Raw genomic sequence first — 7,128 nt, forward strand, 5'->3', positions numbered from 1 at the left:
TACTCATATACACTGTCACTGACGTATACTGTATTTCACATTTTCAGTTACTCACCCATACTAACATTTGTACTCAATCACTGACACAGCCACACAGACACTCTCTCACCCATACAACTTCTCACACACGCAACAGTACCCCATAGAGCCACTGACTCACTTACTCACTCACTGATCCATACAGGCAGTCGCACACCTCCTCACCCACAAACACAGATGCCCAGACAACCATAGACCCAATCAATCAATCATCCATATAGCCATTCACGTACCCACTAACACACTCATACACCCACTAAGACATCAACTGACAGATACACACATTCACACAACTAGTCACTCACCCATACATTCACTGTATAAGTGAGTGATTAGGTGTCTCAGTGAGTCAAGCACCCACAGTCATCCATACAGTCACTCATACACCCACTGATTCACCAATACACCTTGGTGTATATATATTTAACACCCAAACTTTTAAGAAATAGCAGTCTGACATGTTACTCATAGTTGGCTGAATTTCGCTGGTTTTGTATAACGTCCCAGAATCCTGTGGTTTATATATATATATATATATATATATATATATATACCCTTCCTTCCTTTCCTTCCTTCCCTCCCTCCCTCACTCCCTCCCGTGATGTGACCCAGGAGAAGCCTGCTTATGATCCTGGCTTGGGGTTATGTGACACCTATTCCCCTCCCATTAATTCCTGCTGTGCTGAAAAAATTATGCAAGGCAACATAGCATAACATTCGTCCATCACCACCCCCTTTTGTACCGCTTTTGGCCGCCATAAGTGTGGCAGGGTATGCGCAGACGTGAGTCCCTTGCTCACTTTGCCACTGGATTCAAGCAAGCTGGGCTGAAGATGGCTGGAATGCCAGAAACCGGTCCTCGGAAGCTTGTTTCCGGTCCAGGGAAGACATGGCTTGGCAGTTCAGGCTGGACTGTTCCCATGAGGCACAAGGTCAGACTGATTTGCATATAGCCATGTCTGAACTGGGGTGGCAGAGTGGGCTAAAGAACGGTGATGGATCAAACCCAGATCTTTTGACTGGGTGTGAGTGTTTGATTGATTCAGATGCTCCGTCCATCACCACCCCTTTTTGTACCGCTTTTGGCCGCCATAAGTGTGGCAGGGTATGCTCAGACGTGAGTCCCTTGCTCACTTTGCCACTGGATTCCAGCAAGCCGGGCTGAAGACGGCTGGAATGCCAGAAACCGGTCCTCGTAAGCTTGTTTCCGGTCCAGGGAAGACATGGCTTGGCAGTTCGGGCTGGACTGTTCCCATGAGGCACAGGGTCAGACTGATTTGCATATAGCCATGTCTGAACTGGGGTGGCAGAGTGGGCTAAAGAACGGTGATGGATCAAACCCAGATCTTTTGACTGGGTGTGAGTGTTTGATTGATTCAGATGCTCCGTCCATCACCACCCCCTTTTGTACCGCTTTAGGCAACATAGCAGGCAGCTTTTTAAAAAATGGAACTTCCTATGTTTTGAGAAATGAGAGCTCTTTAAACGACTAAACTTCTGTTCCTGGTCTTGAGAGAGTGAAAGGAAACGTGAGCCTGCACCATGTCGATTAATGTGTGGACTCAATGACCCTCCCTCAAACCTGGGACATATCTTTGTTTTAGCAAGAACTGTTGGGACGCCGGGACAGTCCTTGAAAAACCGGGACTGGCTGGGCAAATCCAGGATGTTTGGTCACCCTACAAGCAACTAATGCCTTATTTTCCAACAGTGCCCAATGTTATCCTATGGGGGGGAAACATGTAATGCATTAGGGCACTTCGCAGTGACTTGTGGGTCCAATCTCCTGGACTTAAAGTGAGTATGGGGCAAGGTCCAAGGCGGCACTGGAAGCGGCCATTTGCACAGGTGCTTTTCAGTGTTTGGTGGCCAAAGTTATCCTATGGGGATCAGTCCGCTACAAAAGAGGCTGCAGGCTTGGCCTGGGAAGCCAGTCAGTCTGAACCACAAGGGGGGCTCAGGTCTCATGAAGCATGGGGACACCTTTGCACCTCTTCTCCATGTGCCATGGGTGCAGAGGTGTCTTCAGGCATGGGATTTTCACCACAAGGAGCCCTTGGGGTAGTGTAGGCCTGCAAATGAAGGCTGCACGCGGCATCGGGAAGTCTGCAGTGGGCAAGTCCAGGGTGGGGGGTTGTCTCTGGGGGGCCAGTGGACCACACTGGCATCATTGGCCCACCTCAGGGTCAGGTATTGGCGGCCCAGAGTCCACTCAGGTTTCTTAGGGTGTCTTCAGGATGCATGGAAGCAGCTCTCAGGCTTTTGGAGACACCACAGCTTGCAGGATGAGTCAACTTTGCTCTCGGGAAGCAACAAACGAGGCCTGCTCGTCCCGTCTGCTGTTCCAGTGGATTCCGCTAAAGGTCCTCATCCTTGGGGGGTCAGACACTCGTCTCTGCAAGCGGGCTGACAAAAGCCAGTCAGTCACCGCCAGGGGCTGGTAGGTTTTCAGGGGGTACCTCTAAGGTGCCCTCTGGGTGCATGTATTACTAAATCCGACACTAGCATCGGTGTGGGTTTATTAATATGTGATGTTTGATACCAAACATCCCTCTTTTCAGTGAAGCCATCATGTATCTAGGGAACTCATTTTCACCAGTGTCCAGTATGTTTTAAAAATTACTTCCCTGTTCACTTGTACTGGCAGTAATGGAACTGACCAGCACAGGGGCATATCTGCTCATACAGATATGCCCTCGCATGTAATATAAGGCACCCTGCCCTAGGGCTGTAAGGCCTGCTGTAGGGGGGAACTTAAAAATATTACCTGCAGTGTTAAAGTGACGCACAACACTGTGTGCTAGGTCCCCTGTGTTTTCTACTGCAAGCTGCGTGTCTTGGTGCAGACAAAAGTGAAGTTTGCATAAGCTTAGAGAAGGGTCCTTTATGGTGGCAAAAATTGGGCTGCAGCTTTTGGGGACCCTCTTTCGAGCTTTAGGCCCTATATACTATTTACTAAGGACTTACAGAGGGTACTAAAGGTATTGCCAACTGGGGGAAACAATTGCACAGTTTTGGGAAAGGTATCTGGTGCTGGGGACCTTATTCGCAGGAAACCAGCGCACTTCCAGTGTTAATCACATCAAATACCAGGCGAAAAGTGGGGGGTGACGGTGTCAAAAAGGGCACTTTTCTACACTTATCAAAAGACCGCACACCTCTGTCTTCAGCAGGGCATCACCACATATGTTTATGCCATGCCTTTGTTTTAGCCACAGGCAATCTTGATCAAGAGAGACTGCATTAGGGATCACTCCTTTTAAATTTTAATTGCAAAGCACTGTAGATCTCACAAGGTGCATAGTCGCAATTACACCAATGATCTCGTCTTTAGGAAAGACATAAGACCTTTTTGTTTATTCTTTCTCAATAAGGCATTCTGGTGTTAGTAAGGACTGAAGGAAAGCAGAATAGCATGTGCAGGGCGTCAGTGAGCTCTACAAGTGCCTTTCATCATTATTTTGCCTTAGCAGCAATGAATGCTACAAACAATTTCTCTGTCATTCCTAGGTGGACTATACACAGTCCTGCTCTAACAGGCATAACAATAAACTCATATAAAGTGCATGTGAGTAACCGTAATCCACATCAGGATAAGAGCACTGTTCTAGAGATTCAAATAACACCTAAAGGCTTCCCACATAGGCCACACTGCAATTCAACATTTTCTAAACCAAGACCTTTAACACACCTACATGCCAATACACCCAATTCAGGTGGGACCTTCACGATTTTAAAGCCCAAAATGGCTTTATTATAGCTTTCTCCCACGTGAAACGACCCCCATTACAATGGGAGTTATTGAAAACATTATTTCCCCTGCTTTATTTTTGAAAACCTCCCTTTTCCCCACTTTCAAATGTTTCATCAAAGTATTGTCCAACACTTGCAGCATTAAATTTTGAAAATAACATATCATTCTTCAAAAATGATTGACTCTGAGAGAAATGAGGAATTGGATGCTTACTACAAGTATTGGTTGATTATACACTGAAGCAAACAATGGCGGGACATTTCTCTTGGGCACTTGATCACACCTTTCCAGTCCATGTATCCACAGCAACTCATTGAACTCTTGTGATCTTGCCTAAAGTGTCCTGCATTGTCGGTTATTTTCCCAGGCTCAACGGTCTCATTTGGTTTGGTTACACTTCTCTGTTGCAACTGCACTGAAGAACAAGTTACTTACCTTCGGTAATGCTTTTTCTGGTGGATACAGTATTTGCCTGTGGATTCCTCACCTTTTGAATTACACCTTGAGCAGCATACACAGAAACTTTTCTCCATAGCTCTCCCATGTCGACGAGGACATCACAATGGAACAGCTCCACTCCCAACCCCGCGCTAAGCCATGGGAGCTATGAGAAGACCTCAGCGGTGTGCTGACGTCAGTTCCACCCATTTTGTCCATGCCTTCGAGCCGTATGGGTGAACAGACAACATTTCACAAGCCCCGGGGCGATTGACTATCAAGCGACCCTCAGACAGGCGTAGCCCCGGGAGGAACCCGGGGCCGCAAGGTGCATTAGAAGTGTCGATGATCAATATGTCCTGCAATTCACACTAATTCTCGCAGCTAGCTGAGTTCTTCATTGACGCGCGAGCCGAGTGATCCACCGCCAAGAGTCACAGGCAACTTTTCAAAAACGTTCGCCCACCTGCAGGACAGGTGGGCCTGCCTTCCTTCCTTCCTTCCCCCCCCCCCCTCTGGGAGTCAGACTGCACCGTTGGGAGAAAAAAACATTGCGAGGTGCTCGGCCCGGGAGTCACCCCCACCCACCCACGGGCAAGGAAGGGGGCTCCGGGTGCAACGGGCGCAGGCAGCCACGCAGCCGCTGGTCCTTCCCGGGGTAACTGGGAGGGACCGCACAAGTCTTAAAACCCCTCGGCCCGGCTGCACGCGACCAGGCCAAACCGGGTACCTGGCAACGAGGGAGGGTCCTTCCACCTGCACGTCAGCTGTCGCCGGGTGGCCACGAGCTGTGACGGCGGGCTGGCGATCGGCCCACCCCACCCTTTGCCAGGGTTGGAAGCACCAGAAGGGAAGAGCCAGGCAGCTCCCCATCCCGCACGCCACCCACCGAGAGGAGCATGGGTCCCCTCGCAGGCCCTCGGCCCCTTCTATTTCAGGCCGCTCTGCAGCGTGAAAAGGGCTGCTCCTCGGTCGCCCGGACCCCAGTCGGGCCGGGGCTCGGGCGCGGAAAGGCCCAGTCGGCACTAGGGGCTTTCGAGGGAGGGGTGGTACCAGCCCGGGGGTGAACTTGGGTTCCGTCTCAGGGGGAAGAGGCCCGCCGAAGTCCCGGTCCTAAACCCGAGCGCCCCATGCGGCCGTGGAACGCTCCGCCGGCCGGGGCGCGCCAGGGTAGGGACGGGCCCTGTGCCTAGGGTGAGTGCTTGCAGGAGGCGGCCAAGGGCTTCGGGCTGGAACCGTCGGTCGCTTGGGCTGCTCCACCGTTAATGATCCTTCCACAGGTTCACCTACGGAAGCCTTGTTACGACTTTTACATCCTCTAGATAGTCAAGTTTGATCATCTTCTCGGTGCTCTGCCAGGGCCGTTGCCGACCCCGGCGGGGTCAATCCGAGGACCTCACTAAACCATCCAATCGGTAGTAGCAACGGGCGGTGTGTACAAAGGGCAGTGACTTAATCAACGTGAGCTTATGACCCGCACTTACTGGGAATTCCTCATTCCTGGGAAATAATTGCAATCCCCAACCCCTATCACAAACAGGGTTCAGCTGGTTACCCGCACCGGTCGTCGAAGGGTAGACGCACGCTGATCCGTTCAGTGTAGCGCGCGTGCAGCCCCGGACATCTAAGGGCATCACAAACCTGTTATTGTTCGATCTCGTGTGGCTGAACGCCACTTGTCCCTCTAAGAAGTTGGACGCCGACCGCTGGGGGTAGCATAACTAGTTAGCATGGAGGAGTCTCGTTCGTTATCAGAATTAACCAGACAAATCGCTCTACCAACTAAGAACGGCCATGCACCACCACCCACAGAATCGAGAAAGAGCCATCAATCTGTCAATCCTTTCCGTGTCCGGGCCGGGTGAGTTTTCCCGTGTTGAGTCAAATTAAGCTGCAGGCTTCACTCCTGGTGGTGTCCTTCTGTCAATTCCTTTAAGTTTCAGCTTTGCAACCATACTCCCCCCCCGGAACCCAAAGACTTTGGTTTCCCGGAAGCTGCTCGGTGGGTCATGGCAATAACGCTACCGGATCGCTAGTCGGCATAGTTTATGGTCAGAACTATGACGGTATCTGATCGTCTTTGAACCTCCGACTTTTGTTCTTGATTAATGAAAACATTCTTGGCAAATGCTTTTGCTTTGGTTTGTCTTGCGCCGGTCCAAGAATTTCACCTCTAGCGGCACAATACGAATGTCCCCGGCCGTCCCTCTTAATCATGGCCCCAGTTCCGAAAACCAACAAAATAGAACCAGAGTCCTATTCCATTATTCCTAGCTGAAGTATTCAGGTGAAAAGGCCTGCTTTGAACCCTCTAATTCTTTCAAAGTAAACGCTTCGGACCCCCAGGACACTCAGTCAAGAGCATCAAGGGGGCGCCGAGAGGGAGGGGCTGGTACAGACGGTAGCTCGCCTCGCAGCAGACCGCCAGCTTGATCCCAAAATCCAACTATGAGCTTTTTTACTGCAGCAACTTTAATATACGCCATTGGAGCTGGAATTACCGCGGCTGCTGGCACAAGACTTGCCCTCTAATGGATCCTCGTTAAAGGATTAAAGTGTACTCATTCCAATTACAGGGCCTCGAAAGAGTCCTGTATTGTTATTTTTCGTCACTACCTCCCCAAGTCGGGAGTGGGTAATTTGCGAATATCTGACCGTGAAACACATTACAAAGAGTGAGTATCTAATTGAGATATTGATGACTGGATGACACAGTTTTAAGACAATTATGATGAACTGTGACGGAATATGATACTTAAAACGGCATTCTTCTATTCCAGACTCAGGTTTTCTTTATTTTATCAGTGACCATATGTGTTAGTATGGCACATGGACTAATTCTAATGGTAACTTATATGATTATCTATTATCTGGCTATTTCGGGCTTTCTATAGCAC

General features: G+C 49.8%; 1 non-coding gene and 1 pseudogene across 1 annotated transcript; both read right to left on the reverse strand.

Annotated features, from left to right (window-relative positions):
* Nucleotides 1–4,513: 4,513 nt before the first annotated feature.
* Nucleotides 4,514–4,667, reverse strand: LOC144786281 (5.8S ribosomal RNA). Its single transcript, XR_013602106.1, has one exon. It is a non-coding gene; the product is annotated as a 5.8S ribosomal RNA (ribosomal RNA).
* An 827-nt stretch (nt 4,668–5,494) lies between these two features.
* Nucleotides 5,495–6,913, reverse strand: LOC144786411 (18S ribosomal RNA; annotated as a pseudogene).
* Nucleotides 6,914–7,128: the final 215 nt, after the last annotated feature.

The sequence above is a fragment of the Lissotriton helveticus genome, chromosome 10 (assembly GCF_964261635.1).
Source record: "Lissotriton helveticus chromosome 10, aLisHel1.1, whole genome shotgun sequence".
Classification (NCBI taxonomy): domain Eukaryota; kingdom Metazoa; phylum Chordata; class Amphibia; order Caudata; family Salamandridae; genus Lissotriton; species Lissotriton helveticus.